At 44.2% G+C, this 19,396-nt stretch overlaps 1 protein-coding gene across 4 annotated transcripts in view; it reads left to right on the top strand.

Annotated features, from left to right (window-relative positions):
• znf469 (zinc finger protein 469) overlaps window positions 1-19,396 on the top strand; it is a 177,030-nt gene that overhangs the window by 120,518 nt on the left and 37,116 nt on the right. For 2 of the 4 annotated variants that reach the window (XM_084060353.1, XM_084060352.1), the window contains one exon: window positions 4,320-4,573. The exons of the other annotated variants lie outside the window; for them this stretch is intronic. The gene's annotated coding sequence lies outside the window, so the exon portion shown is untranslated. The remainder of the gene's footprint in view (window positions 1-4,319; window positions 4,574-19,396) is intronic. 4 annotated transcript variants of the gene reach the window in all.

Genomic DNA, 19,396 nt, shown 5'->3' with positions numbered 1-19,396 from the left:
AAAGCTAGAACAGCTAGAGGTCATTAATATACTTTATTATGTTTAGCATTGTTTTTTTATAAGAGTTTTTCTTTTCTGTCACAGAAAGAGAGAGACCATTTAGATACCTTTAGACCGTTGGGAAAATGCGGATGTGAGTTTCATGGTAAAGTACAAAACCTCTTTTCTTAAATCTCCTGTATGAGCTTCATGTGCTTGTTTATACTAGTATAATACAAGCCATTGGTGTCCTTATATGAACAGGCCCCAGGGCTGGATTGAAACAATCTTCATATTCAGCCTGGAAACGTTGAGAATTCTTACTTTTTACTCACTCACTTTGATACACATCACAAAGGTTTTCTGTGTTAAGGACACAGAAGGCCCCCCTCTATTTCCATCTGTCTCAGCTCTGCTTCGAATTCACATCATTAGGAATGAAATTTTCAATTTCACAACAACCTTAAATTCATTCCCGGAGTCTAATCTGATTCCGACCCGCCATCCAAAGGCCAGTTGCCTCTGTTAAACTCTGTAAACATTAAGCCCTGTTTGCTATGCTAGTCATCAAGGCCAGTCTGCTAAAGCACAGATGTGTGATTTCACCCTTTATTATTGTTTTAATTATTAGGTCTATGGAATATCATTCTGCAGTATAATACAATAACTCCCTAGTCTCGAGTCAGCCTGGCGCTTAGCCAAGTGTGTGGCTGAGAAAAGCAGACTTTTCTACCATGGCCTTTGAAACCCAATCACAGAGGCAGCCTGTGTTGATCCCTTCAGTTCCCATGTGATGATAATGTTGCTCTCTCTCTCTGGCTGCTCGGCTGTGTGTACACACTTTTTGTGTGTTTTTTTAAAGACATGTGTTTACATTGTCAGTCATAAAAACTGTTAAATCTGATATTTAATGTTGCCCTTTTAATCAGTGTGTCATTAACGTTTGTTTTCATAACGCAATCAGGGATTTGTTTGAAGCTTGCCTTTTGTGCCACAAACACTGTACAATCATATAGGCAGGCAGTCTGCAACATGCTCAGGATACATACATGCACTATACACAATGTTAATAGTGTGGGACTTTGGGCCTAATCCAATGCACAGTAACAGGGATGGTTAAACAGGAATAAATGACAGTTTAATGGTTTCTATGTTATTTTCCTTCCTTTCCCCTTTTCATCGGACTGTTCTAAGTATGTAACCCGTGCTTCAGTCGATGCAACAGATGCGTAAAATAAATGCGGGATGAATTGTCAGTCATAAAAACCGTTAAATCTGATATTTAATGTTGCCCTTTTAATCAGTGTGTCATTAACGTTTGTTTCCATAACGCAATCAGGGATTTGTTTGCAGCTTGCCTTTTGTGCCACAAACACTGTACAATCATATCAGGCAGCCTGCAACATTCTCACGATACATACATGCACTATACACAATGTTAATAGTGTGGGACTTTGGGCCTAATTCAATGCACAGTAACAGGGATGGTTAAACAGGAATAAATGACAGTTTAATGGTTTCTATGTTATTTTCCTTCCTTTCCCCTTTTTATAGGACTGTTCTAAGTATGTAACCCGTGCTTCAGTCGATGCAACAGATGCTTAAAATAAAGGCGGGATGAATTACTCCTGACAATAAGGGCCCCCTAACCGTAGGCCTTATAAACTAAAAGATCACAACGAGCAATTCAGGTAACCTCTGTCATGAAATTAAGAGGTGTAAGGTTCGTCCTCCCTACTGAGTCAGAAAGGCATTCAGGGAGGAGGCTTAAGTTGTGAAAAAGAGTTACTGCCAAACTCTGCCTCAACCCAAAATGACCTACATGCACATTACAGTTCAACTCTGCCCCTAGTGGCCAGATAGAACTGTGACTCCTTTGAGTTAATCCTACCTTAATCCTTGAATCACTTTTTGAGATGCTGTGGCACAGCCGTGGAGCTTTTCACCAAGCCCGTAAAAGGGACAACCCCTCATTATTGCTCTCATTTTCCTTATTATCCAGCCGCTCGTCACTGTTTTTGCTTATTTACCATCCTCATTACGGTGACGATGTTGGATCCCCTCGCAGACTGTAAACAAACACAGGCCTTTAGATGTTGGATTAGGCGTGTATCTGTCTGCGAAGCCCCCCTTGACTAAAGACATAAAAAGCCAAAGTGGGTCTCTTGCTTTGGAGTGCTGCATTACTGTTTCTTTGCAATAAAGTGCTCTGAAATGAGCTCGTCTCTCTCCGCCTCTCCATCATCTGCTCAATAATCTGCCTCAACTGTCTTTTAGCCAAAGCCTGAACATAGACCTTGGCTTTCACAACCTACCATGAAGGCAGGCCTTGACTTTAAAATGCTGTTTTGTGGAGCTGTTTGACACCACTATGCCATAGACGGGGTCTCTATACAGTGTTAATATCTTTTGTGGAAGGTCCTCAGAGAGCTCTCTAATCCCTCTTTACCTCATCTTGAGTTCCCAACTAATTTACTCTCTTTTCATCACCATTTACTCTTTTTTGTTTTTACTAGACACTTTCATCTCTCTCTCCCACTCCAGTTGCAGTAATTTGTCATCTTGATCCCCCCGACCCCCCCAACCCCCCCTTCCCCGCCCCAAACCATTTGTACTTCTCTCTCCAGTTTTCCCCCTTTCTTTTTTATCATTTGAAAGGTTTGGTGTTTTTCCACACCTCTGTTATCCTCCTTGCAATCAAGGAAAGGGTTGCCCCTTAAAGAGCTTATTTAAAGTCATCGCCCTCTTTTTCTACGAGGGGTGCTTCAAACACGAGACACCATATGCGTGAGTGGTGGATGCATGTGTTGTCGTCATTCGTCTTTTCTGATTTCAATAGGAATCAAGCCCTGGCTGCTACGCCATGAACTGGAGCGAGGCCTACTGTTAGCAACAACTTTAGAACCAACCGAAAGGCGAATGAGCTCACTTTATTTCAGGACTTGAAGCAATCTCTTCACCAAGCTTGAAAGATTGGCCCCAATTTCTTTCTTTCTAGAAAAACTATTCTGGCCCATCACTAATTATTCTGCCTGAGGTTTTTTGAGCAATTAAGCCCTATACTGTATACTTTGTCGTACGATGAATAGCGATGCATTGTGAGCTTGTAGATTATTTTAGCTATTGTCTTTTAACATCAAAATTATTTAAAAAAAAAAACATTTATCTTTTGAAAATGTTTGACTATGTTTTGTCTATAATGACATGCTGAAAAAACTGACGCCAAGTTGAAAGGGGCTATGAACTCCCCCACTTTGTCAGTTTAGTTCTTTGTTCTTCTTAACTATATGACTGAGACTTAAAGTCAAAATCCCCTTTCTTTACTTTTACTTTATACCCCCTCTGTCTGTGCCATGCTCTGGTTTGGCTGGCAGACTTGGCAGTTAGGTCTGTGTGTGGTGGCACTGGGGGCAGGGCGCAGGGCTGCCTGGGTTGAGTGTACCCAGCCCCTCATAATTACAGACAGTAAACAGCCAGCGCTTTTAGGCCCATTTTGATGTCTGATGGGGAGAGAGTTTTGCCTTGGCACGAGAAAAGACAGGAAGGAGAAGGAGAAGGGAACTTTCAAGGAACGTTCTCAAGGCAGACAAAAACAGTGTCATCCTCGTTGTTGGTTGGTTGCGAGGATCCATAAGGGGTCCATTTTTACACTTGAGAGTTTGCTGTGTGCGCACACCAACTTATGTACGGTATGCTACAGACATCCAGGCCCCTTTCTTGAGAAGACTTTTTGATGTGAGGTTTCCACAGTAAGCCTTAATTAGAAACCCCAACAGCCTCTGGCTATAAAGACAAAAACAAAACAAAAAAACATCTTCTTCTTACACTTTTCCTCTGAAGGTTTTTCACTTAAACTGTCATATCTGTCTTATTTCTCTCTGTCGTTTTCTCTCTCCCTGTTTTCCCTCCTGTCTACCTCTATTCTCTCTCATAAGAGAACTCACAGCCCCCTCACCCGCTTCTTCCAAACCTTGTTCAATTTCAATTCTCTCCCTGATGTTTTTCCTTCTTCATTTTATTTACTCCATTCTTCGTATTTGCATCCCCCCTCCTTCTCTTTCCCTTTCCTTCTATGACTCTCTCTCCCCCCCCTCCCCCCCCCCCCCTCTCTCTCTCTCTCTCTCTCACTCTGTGCACTGCACTGCACTGGCAGGCAGGCAGTGGGACGGGAGGTTTTCTTTGGCTGTCTGCTCCCCCTCTCTTGGCTGGGACGGGCCCTGGAGCGTGCTACTGGCTGGGAGCGTGGAGGGGAAGCGGGGGAGGGGGAGGGAGGGAGGGAGACTGGAGGGGCGGAGGCGTGGTCTGCAGCTGGTAATGAAGACTTCTTTTTCCATCCTCAGAAGGCACTAGGCAGAGTGTGAGTGGACGGGCACGGGGGCTGCACTGCTCCACTGCGTTCTCTGCCTGTAAAGTGTCGCTGAGCCGCCGCTGTGCTGCGCTGCCCCGTGTGTCGGAGCGGGGCTCTCTCTCTGCCGCTTGAGGAGGGGGAAAAGAAAACAGACGGACCCAGAGGCAGACAGACAGACAGACAGAGAGATTGCTACAGTCATGAGGTTTTTCCTTCTGTGGACTCCAGCACACTGCTCTCACTGAGGTAAGATTTAAAGACCGCTGCTGCTGTCTCCAACTGTCTTACTGCTCTTGCTGCCTGTTGATCTCTCTCTCTCTCTCTCTCTCTCTCTCTCTCTCTCTCTCTCTCTCTCTCTCTCTCTCTCTCTCTCTCTCTCTCTCTCTCTCTCGCGCGCGCTCTCTCTCGCTCTCTCTCTCTCTCTCGCACCCTACTCTGTGTGTATATTCTTTGCCGTCTGCCTTTTGATTGATAGGCATGGGGGGGTGTCACCGAGGGGGGGGGGGGGGGGCAGTCCCATAACACCCTCCTCCCACTTTAAACACACACACGCACGCGCACGCACACACACACACACACACACACACACACACACACACACACACACACACACACACACACACACACACACACACACACACACACACACACACACACACACACACACACACATTACTGTTGTACTAAGTGTATTTAGTGATAACTATGTGTTTTCTGTGTAACTTAGTTTTTTGACAGTTTGGTGATAATGACAGATGGCTTTTTGTGTTTGTTTTCAGATAGTCATGTTAAACTGAGTTCTCATATGACTGCAAATAACAGAGGCTGTGCTTTGAACTTAAAACTTCTAGTGTAATATTTACCTTTAGTGTAGTGTAGTGTTGCAAATGTGGTTGCTGTGTGTGTGTGTGTGTGTGTGTGTGTGTGTGTGTGCGTGTGCGCGCGCGCATGAGTGTATATGTGTGCGTGCAAATGCATGTGCATGTGTCTTGGCGTGTATAAACACACGGGCATGTGTATTTGGTGTGTCTGTGTAGAAACCTATACACATGTGTACTTGCTGCATGCATTTGTGTGTGTGTGCTAGCGCGCGTTTGTCTGAGCACATGTAGGTGTGTGTGTTTGCCTGCTTTCTCCACTGTTTATAATGAGAATGCAAACGAAGTCAGTGCTCATTGAAAGGTTTATGCTATAAGGCTGATGAATGTCTTCTTCTGGTCACACCAGGCAGGGTATCCGAAAGACGACAATCACTGGCTGGGATGAGATATTCCATGAGAAAACTCCCCCCCCTCTTTCAGTAAAGTTTAGCTGCATCTTTAAATTTACTGTTGACCTATATAATGCTATGGTGAGCTGGACCTGGCTGCTAGCATTGCATGCATTTGCTGTTCTATGCTTGGCTAAGCTATGCTATCCTAATGAAAAGTTGGGTGTGATCATCATTTTCACTTAACACAACTATTGTACTTTACCATTTGCTAGGTCACTGAGTTTGTTGTGCTTGCTGTGTGTGTGTGTGTGTGTGTGTGTGTGTGTGTGTGTGTGTGTGCGTGCGTGCGTGTGTGTGTATATCATCACGTGTTCCTGCCTGTGTGCGTGTGTGCGTGCGTGCGTGCGTGAGTGAGTGTGGGTGTGGATGTGGGCGTGGGCAAATGTGGGTGTGTGTGTGTCTGTTTATTTACAATGCTGATTGCTGTCTGCTGGGGCAGGTTGATGCTAGGAGCTATTTGGGCTCATCTCTCTAAATACAACAGAGGACAGCAGGCCTGCACTCATCTGCAGCCAGTGACAGAGCTTTGATGTGATTTCAGTGCATCTGTCCTCTCTCCCCCCCAGGCGGGCAGCCCCGGTCTGGCCCGCGACTCACAGTCTTTCATCCACATTCCCAGATGAGAGATACATCCATCTGTACTCTTTAACCCATCTCTGTCTCCCCTATCAGAGCTCTGGCACCCCGACAGTGAGGCCTTCACCCCTACTTATCAGCACCTTTCCTATCCTCATATACACCATTGCTTTATTCTCTCCCCACACTACTCTGAAGCGCTTCTGGGGGTGGGGTGGGGGTGGGGGTCCGGGGGAAGTTTCCAAAAAACTTCTCCCGGAAAAATTCTAAGTGACTTTCCATTAGTTTCAGCCGGGCCATGAGAATTATGGTTTCCCAAATGTTCTTCTGAATAGTGTACAGGAGCCTAGCTTAATTGAAAAAACACAAGCGTGGTCTGCCATGGAAGAAGGAGACGGTCCTTGTGTCACTGTGAACCGCGCGAATGGACTTTCCAGAGCTCAAGAGGAGGAGAGAGAGAGCGAAAAGAGAGAGAGAGAGAGAGAGGAAAAATAGTTTGAGATGGAAGACAGTCAGAAAGCTAAAAGAGCCGAAGACAAAAGAAGAAACCGGAGTAGATGAGTGAAAGAAGGCTTTGATCGAGGAAAGACAAAAAAGTAGTGCTCCTGCTGGCAGAGAATAGACAGAATGTCAGAGATGACAGAGAATAGACAGTATGTCAGAGATGACAGAAAATAGACAGAATGACAGAAAATGGAATAACGGATTCAGCAGGCCAGGTACAAAAAGAGGATCTTTCTTCCTAATTTTCAGAATATAGAAAGCAGTGGGTGCGTACAATATGCTGTATATTTGAACCACTTAAGCCCTAAATGCAGTATGTATGTCGTCATACGACGAATAACGACAATAGCCCATCTACAAGCTCACAACGCGGCGCGATGCGCATTCGCTCGTCCCAAAATTGGGACAAGCTTGTTGTAGATCGTCTATTTTCGCTATTTCTGAAAAGCTTTAAAATAAATCTTTGAAAGATTGGCCAAAATAGTGACGCCAAGGTTCATGTGGTTCACTTACTATGTGTCAGAAACAGACCCAAACAAAGGCTTTTTACTGTGGCGAGTAGTTTGCTCTACTTCACACTAACCGTAGAATGGAATGGCAGAAGTGCATCATGGGACCACTGTCTGGTCATTAAGCCCCAAAGGGCAACAATAAAAGCCTCAGTAAAAAGAAAACGCATACGCAAAAAAAAAACTAAAAAACTGCTTCTTGCAATCCACCCAGCAGCAGTGTTTCTGCTGCAATCTTCTCAATGGGGAGTCATCAAAACAGTTAACCCCACTTTACAGCAGTCCGCCCGGGAGTGAGAGTGTGTGTGTGCTGTAATCAGCCCACCAGAGAGGCTTCAGGGCAGCTCATTTTACTTTACTGCACTTCCCATATGAACATAATTGTAGGAATATTGAACTCACTGACGTACGCTATTTGGTGCCACATTACTGTCTGTCTCTGTCTGTCTGTCTGAGGATATATATTTTTTACCACATAGCAAAATTCGGACTGTTAATTTATTTTCCATTTTTAAATTAACACTGGATTTTACAGTGTATTTCTGCTTGCCGTGCAGTTCTTTCGTACTAAATGTACAAGATTCCTGTTCTCTGTCTGTCTGTCTGTCTGTCTGTCTCTCTGTCTGTCTCTCTCTGTCCCTCTTTCAATACCCCCCCCCTTCCCTCTCCCTCAGTTCTATTTGTCTAGGGTGATAATTTAGACCCTGCCATTGGCTCGAATAGGCACATTTGTCACCCACATGTTTGCCAGTAGCTGCTGTTGCTGGGGCCCTTTGGGAGGAGGGCCCTGTGGGACGGGCAGAGGAAAGCATCTCTTGTTGACTTCCTCCCCGGGTGGCTCATTTTGTTTATTAGAGCACCGTGACACCATGACCCAGCTACCACCTACTGCCTCTCCCACTGTCAGCTAATGTAACTTTAGACCCCCCCCCACAGGCCACACACACACACACACACACGCACACGCACACGCACACGCACACGCACGCACACGTGCACACACACACACACACACACGGTAGAAGGAAGGGGGGGAATGGAAACATCAACATTTTCAACAATCAAGTCTCATTCAAAGCATAACTTTCCGTGCAATATATAAACACGGATTCTATGACGAGGATGCGTGCAGACAGGATGACATCACTTCACCCCCAGAGAGGGTGGTGAGTCTGAATGGTAAGAGGAGAGAGAGAGGAGGGGGTGTTAACCCCAGGAAGTGATCTTACAACATAAGGAGAATTACTTAGCGTCTCTTCCTATGATTAATAACACTAACGGATACAAATCACACGTGTCTGACCACACGCTGGAACTACCAGGCGACACTAAAAGAGTCTAAATGGGAACTACGGTGGTATATAGCCAAATGTCACAGTCACGGTAATGAGCCCAGTTTATTTCCCTACATCAGCTTGGCATGCGCTGTTCTGCCCAGTTACTAAGGTTACATAACATGGCGGAGGTTATTCAGCCTTTAATTCCCAGGCTGAGTGATTGGGTCATGACCTCTGACCCACCGGTGTTGACAGGGCTGAGCTGACTTTCATTACACTCCAATAGTGAGAGCTGCACAATGACCTGGACTTGAGAGGAGAAGAAATACTTGCGGGTTGATTACCGTTGATGACCAGCTTACAGTGCGAGGCCAGAGTGGGGACAGGTTGTACAACACTGTACCTGCGGTTGAAGAGTGGCTTTATGTCTTACTCTAGTCTGGAGTAAGGCTTAAACTGAAATGTGTGTTAGGTACCGGTTTAAATGTCATTAAGGGCATCTGAGAGCACAGTTAAGAAGTGTCTCTCTCATACGGGGGGAAGGGGGGAGGGGCAATGTGTTTGTTAAGGATAATCCCATTGGAGAAATGATGATACCCCCTGAGTGGCTTTCATTATTCTGTCTGACTCACTGTGGAGATTTGTTCCAGTTGCTACTTGAAACAAATTGTTTGCTGGGTAGAGTGAGTGCTAAGTTACGCAGACTCAGAGAAAACTTGACAATTTCACAATGTAAGCACAAAGCTGGCCAGAAGAAAGATTCTGTCAGACCAGACGCCTTCACAGACACTGACATTCACTCACTCAGTCACCTAAACATTCACATACTGTACTGTATACATAATGCTCTAGTCAGGGAGCTTTCTGGCCTTGTGTTTGGAGAAATCCTGTAGGTGATGTGTAGTAAATAGGATTTGGAGAATGCAGGCTAACCTCAGAGAGCGCTGAGCACACTCAGCACTCTGCTAATGTAAAACACATGACGTACGGGAGGGAAGAGAGACCCCCAGGTTCCATCCTTTCACCTCCTCCTCTCTCTCTCTCTCTCTCTCTCTCTCTCTCTCTCTCTCTCTCTCTCTCTCTCTCTCTCTCTCTCTCTCTCTCTCTCTCTCTCTCTCTCTCTTCTTCTTCATCTTCTTCTTCTTAAAGGGACGCATTCAACATATTTTCCATCCTGCCACATGTCTCTGTTTGTCAGGTCACACCTTCCCAGCAACCCCCCCCCCCCCCCCCCCCCTCCCAAGTCCCTTCAATGCAGCACGCCTGAGAACCTGGCCATGAACCTGGCCGTGTTTGTGTGTACACATGTGCATTCTGCATGTGTGGCTGTAATAGTGTTTCCGCATAGTTGCAGGAGAGTCCAAGTATCTGTCGGCGCAGCAGAAGGGCATAATGCAGCATCTACTGACAAATAACCCTGTCGGATCACCCGTCATGTGTTTATTAGACGCTCTGTCCAACAGCTGAAAATTGGCCTGCAATAATTCCCTTGGTCCTTTGCTCTCCTTCTGGTGTGCGAACCCAGACCCAGCTGCTCTGATTGCTCCTGACAGTGACAACAAGAGCAGACTGCCAAAGAGGGCTTCTGAGGAGCTCATCTATCTGAGGAAACCCAATGTTTTCTGAAATTATTTAAGCTCTGTTCATTTGTTTTCCCCATCACCTAGAAGAGATGGCAACATTGGCGAACTGCTAAAGACAAGGTTTACCACCAAGATAGTAATGCAGAGGTTGGTAGGATCACAGTTGGCTGTTAGTGGACGAATATTGTCGTATTGCTTGTACTCAGGAGTTGCTTTGTATTTTGTACAGGTACTTTGTGAGGCAAAAGGCCTTGACAACACTGCAGTAGGGCACCACAGGCAGCGGGGCCTGGGTGTACTGTATATGGTTGTTTATGCTTCAGTGACGTCAAATCTCAGGGGGAGGGCCGGCGAGGGGAATCTCCAGTAAATTAGAGTTCAGGCACATCCCCAGACGCCTTGGCCCGGGTCCTAAACAGCTGGCTGCTTTCCCTTTTTTTTCATCCCTCTCCTTTTCCGCTACATTCCTGCTCTTCCCCTCTCAACTCTCTCCTGCGTTTCGCTCCAGATGTGGCATTGTTTGGACACATTTGTTTTTCGGCCGCAGCCGGCAGACCTGCGCAGAGTCTGATGTCATGCTCTATTTAAAGGGAAAGCCATGAGAACTGGGTGGAAAAGAGTGTGCTGCGGCCGCACATCAAAGCTTATGTCTGGAACTAGTGATGACTGTCATTTAAGGCACAGCAATCTGTGTCATGGGCAGATGACCACATTCATTTCAAGTGTTGACAGACATGTCATTTTGAAAAGGTTCAGAAAAGGGGCAAAGTTTTTTCAGAAGAGAAAGAGATAATTATTTTCCTACCTAGATTGAGTTTTCCATTCACTAGTGAAAGACCACACCTCAACTGAAGGTTAAATGATTTATGAACACGTTGATGGAATGTGCAGGTGAAGGTGAGGTACCTGGGGAAGGATGAGACTCAGGGTAGGGGTGTAGTGTCGGGAGCTGGCGGCCGTCATGCTCTGCTCTGGATCGCTCGGTCATCGCAGCTTCTCCTCCATTGTATGACGAAGTATAAAATAGCTTAAGGCTACTGAGTGGTTAACTCCTGAACTCAAACTGTCATCTTCATTTAATTATTCCTTTAATGTGAAGAAACAAACTTGGATATATTAGGAAAGTGGCTTACTGTGCTATTGATTGTAAGTTGATGAGCTGAATGGAAAGATGAGGCTCTCATCTAACTGTGCGGATGCTGCCATGGTGGTGAGCAGTCACATCAGCCTAAATTTCCATCCCCCTCTATACTAATTGAGCCTGGCACTCTGTGCCACTGATGAATAGTATAATGCAGTTGTCTTCAAAGTTTTCCAGGCCAAGGGCCCCTTACTCTACTACATGTTGTATGAAATTGTGTTGCAGATTAAACTTTTCCATAGATTTCATAGATACCACTCTCATCAGTGTATGTTGGATTCATGCTAATGTGTATCCCCTTACATTTAACCACTTAAACCGTCAATACTTAGTAAACCTGACCTTTCACTCTGTACTTGGTCTGCTCTTTTTCTATCTCCACACAAAATCTCTTTGCAGAAAATCTACAAGCTAGGTCTGCTATTTTTGGCTGAAGTTCTCCTCAGAGTAGGGATCGAAGGGTTCATATGAACCCTACGATCCCTACTCCCTATTCTGTACATTACATCACATTACAGTCATTTAGCAGACGCTTTTATCCAAAGCGACTTACAATAATTGTATTCAACATAGGTAGGATGTCATCTGTACATGTCATAATAGGCAAGAATAGACCCATTTGGCAAAAATAGACAAACATTAGGCAAAATTAGGCAAATATTCAGCAAAAATTGCATTTCAACAAGCTCACAAGCAAATGTTGTGTGTGTGTGTGTGTGTGTGTGTGTGTGTGTGTGTGTGTGTGTGTGTGTGTGTGTGTGTGTGTGTGTGTGTGTGTGTGTGTGTGTGTGTGTGTGTGTGTGTGTGTGTGTGTGTGTTTGTTTACATTTTCTCATTAGTCATGAAAACCTTACCAAGCTTGAATAATTTAGTCAATGTTGGCAAAACACTATTGTGTGGTGTAAAAATCATTGCTGTTTCAATGTAATTTGTGAATCGTGGTAAACAGTGCATTTACTGTCTATAACGCCTTTATCCAAAATGCTTTACAATGTGCTTTACATTCACTCGTTCACACATTGACGTTGGCGGAAACCATGCAACTCAAGGCACCACCCTGCTCATCAGGAGCAGTTAGGGGTTCAGTGTCTTGCTCAAGGACACTTGAGGGATCGAACCGGGAGGCTTTTGATTCCCAAACAGCCGCTCTACCTCCTGAGTCATTGCTGCCTCTACTCATCAAATAGTCTTAGTTCATGCAGGTCATGGAAGTGCTCTGTAATCAGCTGTCAACTTGCTAACTGAATAAGTGTTTGTAAACAGCCACACATTTCTACCCACCAATCACAGCCCATTCTCACAGCAAGGCAGTCCATTTAACCCATTAAGACCGGGACCATTTTTAACTCAAATCTTTGCTTCTGGGGGGTCCCTGGAACAACATATTTTGAGATGGGGGTCCGTGGCCAAATGCATATCATTTTGGGGGTCCTTGACATGAAAAAGTTTGAGAACCACCGATATTAATGTAGCAACAAAAACAAACTGTTAGGATTTAGAAGACATTTGTAGAATCTCCAGAAGCAAAGATTTGAGTTAAAATGTTCGCTTTAAATATATATATATATATATATATATATATTCAAAGATTTGCACACATTTTCATGATTTTTCAAAAATAGCAGATATACAAGCTTATAGCGCGGCACCCAGTGCCGAGCTTGTAGATCTGCTATTTTTGAATAGCCAAAGTATAAGATAATGGTTAAGGTGGTTAAAATCTAAAATGACAGATGCTTTCCAAGTCTTAATGGGTTAATTATGGCTCCCTCTTACACTTGATCTCTGCTACATCAATGCTGCCACACATGCTGCTGCTGGCAATGCTTTGCCTTCACCACCCAGCCTTTGTAGTTCAGTGTCTTGTATGGGTCAAGATGAAATTCAGTGTCTCGCTTTGATAGTTCACCCCCAAAATGACTTTTTTCTATCAATTAGTCACCCCATGGAGACTTGAATTCATGGACATATTTCGGTAAGAGACACAAAGAACCGCTGCCTACCGGTCCGCTGGTCATCAAATTATAGGCTTAGGAATGCGAGAAAAACAAAAAAATACCCATGAATTCAAGTCTCCATGGGGTGACTAATCGATAGAAAAAGCTATTTTTTGGGGGTGAACTATCCCTTTAAGAGCAGTGCCATAAGCCCCAAGTACAATTGTATTCAATTTGTTGCAATAAATGGTTAAATCTATGACGAGAGTGTTCCCAACGGAAAATCCTCTCTTAATGTTCGGCTAGACTTTTCATATCAGTCCAGGTCTTAAAATGCATTTAAAAGCTACGATAACATAACTTTGACCAAAAATACAGGCACAATAAAGCTCAGCTGTGTTAAATTACTTTTTTCAAACAATGAACGGGATTCAATGGCTTCCTTTAAAATCAAACAAACCATGGTATGCTTTATAAAAATGGCCAGCAGTAATGTCAAGTATACTGTTAGTTGTAGTCAATGGGGTAAACATGCCAGACCACTGGTATGGTCTGGATTTCACTGTGTATGCTGTATATATCCTTCCCTTCACCCAAAAAAGTACTTATTTTCTATCAATTACACACCCCATGAAGGCTTGAATTCATGGAGATCATTATATTTTTTGTCGCGTTCTTGAGCCAATATTTTGATGACCAGTTCATTGGCCAGTAGGAGTCTCCCACTGGAGACGCCGCAGGTCATGAAATTATTGGCTTAGGAATTCGACAAAAACTAAAAAAAACTCCATGAATTCAAGGCTTCATAGGGTGTGCAATTGATAGAAAATAAGTTATTTTTTAGGTGAACTACTCCTTTAAGCACAGCTCATCTCTGAAGATGGGTGGGCTGCCCTTTTCCTCGATGACTGAGCTGATTGTGTCGTCTTATTCAACCTGTCAGCACAGTGGAGGGTCAGCAGCAGCGGCTGACCGTCAGGCCCCGCTGTCAGATTCCCCATGGTGGCTCTGCCTTCAACACTGTTTGAGCTTCAAACACTCCTCTGTTTGCCGGGGCTCCTCTAACGTCCCCGGTTCAAACAGCTGTGAGCCGTAACCCCTGTGAATGTTTCCGGTTCAAACGGGCATGTTTGCCAGGCCTTCGTCTCACACCACCTGCACCTTCTCCTTGCTCCAGAATGTTTGCTTAAGGAGTTCACAGTGGCGTCTTGGCCCTTTGGGGATTTAAAGACCTGGAATGGCGAGTGAAGTGCTTGCTGGATTTGGGCGCATTTCCACTCCAGTCATGCACCGCTTTGACACACGTGTACAGGCACAGAGCAGGGGAGGGCTGCACTTCTGAAATATAGTAATCAGCTGGCTGCCCCTCCCTTTAGCCTCCCAGTGACCCACACGCTAGCAGCTATGCAAAAGGTCTGCATCAGGACACGGCTTAGCCATTCCAAACACATTTTTTCTCAAAAGCATTGCTCCAAAAGACACGCAGCCCAGAGTGTTTTAAAGACACAACTCCCTCTAAGATCCCCGGGGGTTGAGTGTAAAACTGTCACCCTGTGAAAACAGGATCGTGAATGTTTTTAAAAAGCCTTGGTTGTCTAATCTGTGTGGTATGAAGTTTTCGTAAGGCCAGGTGAGCTGAATTCACTTGCTCACTGTTTACAGTTGTCGCTGGCGCTGAGGGTTTGTGCTCAACTCTGAGTAGAACTCTCTCCTCAAGACAGGCTGGCAGCGGTACAGACAGCTTTAGTCTGTCCCACAACTCAAATCTAATTCTGGTGGTTTTGTTTTTAATTATGTATAACTACAGATGTTTTTGACACAAGAACTTCATGCGTCTCACTCTCTCCTGCTCTGTAAAATCCTGTGTGTTAATTTAACTCGATCTGAGAGTGTACCCGAAAGGGTCCATTTGTTCAAGAGTTACATTAAAACGCACGGTTTTACATGGTCAGCTTCGAGTCTCTCTGGTCGTCCACAGCACAATGCACTGTGGTCAACATCACAGACGTGGACACATCACAGACTGCGCACACAAACACAAACACATATTTGGATCATTTATATTCACATCAGTACGAGGACACGGGGACATAAACAGTAGAGATACAATTGAAAAAAAACTCTCGCTCTTTATCACACACGTACGCAAACGTTCTCATTGTCTGGCTGCAGATCAATGCTGCACCCGGCGACCCTCTGAAGAGCATAACATTTCAGAGCCCGGGGGTCACATGGTCAAGCTCATCAAGGTGATCAGTGCTTCCGCCCTATATTCTGTTTATGGGGATGTGTATACACGCCACGCATTCCGTTGCAGGAAGTGTATACACCCCACACCCAGGCCACAGCTCGCACAGCTGGCATAGCCAAACATTCACAAGGTCCGTCTGTGTGAGGGAGGGGGGGGGACTATGAGTCAGAGGGGTTCCTCACTCAGTGCCCACGCACAGTGATGCACAGAGGCATGTGCACACGCACGAAAGCAACCGCTTAACACGTATGCACGTGCATGTGCTCACACACACACACACAAAAGTGCACCGTGACACAGTGCACTGTGACACGTGAACATTAGTTTTAAGTGAAGTCTTGCAGAGACCGATGTGCAAAACTGGACAAGTGTGTGAGTCAACGCGTCGCCGCTCATTCTTAATTATGGAAGCAAACCTTTGCTACACAGTTAAAGTCTGCAGTGTTAATTTATCCTTATACAAATGTGAGTCTTATTTGGTGACATTTGTACATTTCAGAGTTAAATTACCACTCAGGAGTGTAAAGTGTAGGGCTTTTTCTCTGTGAGCTTGGTGGTAAATTCATTCGCAGAGTGCAGCATACTTCATAAGTCGGTGCCAGTGGTTTCCTAGAAATGGAGCTGTCTCTCTGATTTGATCTATGACCTCATGCACCTCATTCAAAACTCCTCTGTGTTTACATTAGGGCTGTCAAAAAAAATCGATTCATGAATAAATCGCGATTCTTAATGCCACGATTTTAAAAATCGATTCAAAATATTAAAATCGATTTTTTAAAAATTTTTATAATTTTTTTTTTTTTTTTTTTATAAAATCGCAATAAATCGCAGAATCGAATATCAATTAATCGCAGAATCGCAATTTTAATCGAATCGGCACCCTAGAAAATCGCAATAAATCGCAGAATCGCAATTTTAATCGAATCGGCACCCTAGAAAATCGCAATAAATCGCAGAATCGAATCGAATATCAATTAATCGCAGAATCGCAATTTTAATCGAATCGGCACCCTAGGAATCGATTTTGAATCGAATCGTGAGGTAAGTGAATCGTGACACCCCTAGTTTACATTCACCTTTGCTTCTATTTGGCCCGGCGACATGTTGAAATGCGGTTGATTGCAACACAATAGGACATACTGACAAGTGATTGAGTCGTTTGTAGATGGAATGCAATTGGAGTGGAACAAGAATTGAATATAAAGCCAAAAAATGTCAAATGTCTTGAGATGCATCTGTGTTGCAAAAGTGAAAACTCGTCCTTTCTTAGAAAGGAAGAGTTTTCCAGGTGTGAGGGGCGGTGATGTAGTTCACTTTTTTATGCACATTTTTATAGGCATGAAACAGGTGGCCCAGCTGTAGAAATGGCTGTCACAGAGAGGTGAAGTGACAGGGTGGGGTACAAATGGGTGATAAACGGTTTTAGTTGAAGGGAGTTGTCATATACCGGTTGAAATGTACTTTTACATTATTACTATTTTTGTTATTTAAATAGAACTCAGAATGTGGAAGGAAAAAAAACACTTTTTGGTTGTCACTGGGCATGCTAACTCTTGCCTAGCCGTGTTTCATCAATCCTTAGAGATCAAGCCTATTGATGAGCTCATCGAGACAAGCACGAAGGAAAAACAGCCCTGAAAGCAAAGTCTGACTGTCTTCTTGTGATAATCATAGTAATATATAGTGCCTGCTAGCCCTTTTCACTGAGTGGAAACTCCATGCATTGCATATACTGTACATAGCTCATCTGTGTGTATGCGTGCTTATCTGTGTGTGTCTGTGTGTATGCGTGCGTACGTATGTGTGTGTGCGTGCATGCATGCGTGTGTGTCTGTGTGTGTGTGTGTGTGTGTGTGTGTGTGTGTGTGTGTGTATGCGTGCGTGCTTGCGTGCGTGCTTGCGTGCGTGTGCGTGCGTGTGCACAATATGTGAATCCTTGTATATATGCACTTGTGCATGCGTGTGCAATGTGCATAAATAGTTTAATAATATCAACCATAACGATGCCTCACAAGTGCCCAAGGAAGTTCAAAGTAGAAGAATTTCACTGCCTAAAATGATACTTATTGTACGTGCATGTGACAAAAAACACCTTGAACCTTGAACAAATCCCATGCATGAAAGTTGCTACCCGAGGGCCTATATTTACGTATGTAGTCTGAGCCTGCCAAGGATATCAACAGAATGGGATTTCTTGTGTGAACCATATGTGACTCCTGATTCAGATGGCAAAGGTTAAAGGATTGGAGAGCTGAAAGAAACATGACTCTTGTCTCCCAATCACTACCAATCTCATGTCACACAGAGTGATGTTATCTGCAGTGACGTACTGTAGCTACTGACGCTGCTACTGTGATGACTGATAATGTACTGTACCTGTAAATTGCACACATTTACTTGGACAGGCCGGTTACACAGTCAGTGTGTGTGTGTGTGTGTGTGTGTGTGTGTGTGTGTGTGTGTGTGTGTGTGTGTGTGTGTGTGTGTGTGTGGGGGGGGGGGGGGGGGTGCTTCCTTTGAGATTGAACGTTTAAATAAAGTAGTTTCATAGAGCAGATAGAATACAGTATCTTCCTACTACTGTATACATGTTGTAGTCCACTCGCCATATAAAATGTGTTATGTTAAAGCTGCAGTCCATAACCTTTTTTGTGAATAAAGTTTTATTCTATACCAATCTGTATGGTAGAGTATGTATGTTAATACAATATATACGGTAACTAACACAACTGTGGTCTCCCTGCTCTTTATTGAGACATTTAGATCTTGTGGTTGCGTAGGACCACTTCTGGTTGGCAAGAGAAATTGTAAGACACTCAAATGGAAATAACTCGCCTTCCCAAGCATGCTTTCCGTGATACATAGCTCAACAGAAACAAATCCAATGCTCGCACAGGGGACCCGGGTTGGAATCCTGTGTTTTGGGACATGAAAGTTTTGGATTGCAGCTTTAACTCTCCAGATTTTAGTGTGTAGGCCATAGGAAATATGACTATGACAGCTTCGATCTCCGGACAGATCTGGAGTGTGGGCTTATGCAGCTGGGCTAAACTAACAGAGCCCCTCCCTGTGCACCACAGTGGTATTATGGGTAAATACAGATAGCACACAGTGCAGGCGGATGTGCTCGCTGCTGATGATGGAAGCGCCGCTTCGTCAAGCCTGAGTTATACTTATAGTTGCTTGCTGGTGTCGCACACCGAAACTAGCCAATCTACAACTAGCCGATCTACAGTACACGCTGCAGCACGACGCGTGTACTGTAGATCTGCTATTTTCAGTGAGCAACACTGGCACGCAACTAAGTATAATGTTAAGTCAGGTATCAGTTGACTGGTGCTGCGTTGGGCAGAGTGGTGTTTATTTAGCCATGGGAAGGCTGCGCTGCTACATGTTAACACAGTATTAAATCATCTCACGCCAACAGCATTATCATAAGGATGTTGATTCTGGATTCCAGCGGTTAAAATTCTGATGAAATCCCACAGTCATCAAGTAGTAGCAGTCGTCAATGTGTATGTTATAAAAGATAAGATAAGATAAATCTTTATTGTTACCGGGGGGGGGGGGGGGGGGGGGGTGTAGCAAGAAAAGTACAGGTAAGAGTCAAGAAGCAAACCAATAACAATAAACATTCAAATTCAAGGCTTGACACACTAGACATCTGCACTGGGTCTCTGAATGAATGAGTTAAACTATTAGCATTCTACAAATGCCTTCTAAATCAGTAGTTCTCACACTTTCAAGATTTTTCAAAAATATTCAAAAAAAGCTGATGTACAAGCTCGCTGTGAGCTTGTATATCTGCTACTTTTGAATAGCCAACGCTAAAATCTAAAATGACACGGATGCTTTCCCGGTTTTAATAACATACGTATAGTCTATCAACAGTGAATATATGAATGAATATACATGTATCATCATACATGAATGCATGAATATAGGAATGGATATGTACAGTCTATCAGCAGTGCATGCATACAGTATGCGAGTGACTATATTCAGTGTCAACAGGCCT

The sequence above is a fragment of the Gymnoscopelus microlampas genome (genome assembly GCF_963454915.1).
Source record: "Gymnoscopelus microlampas genome assembly, chromosome: 6".
Lineage (NCBI taxonomy): Eukaryota > Metazoa > Chordata > Actinopteri > Myctophiformes > Myctophidae > Gymnoscopelus > Gymnoscopelus microlampas.
The sequence above is the reverse complement of the archived record's forward strand: the minus strand, read 5'-3'. Positions and strand labels throughout refer to the sequence as shown.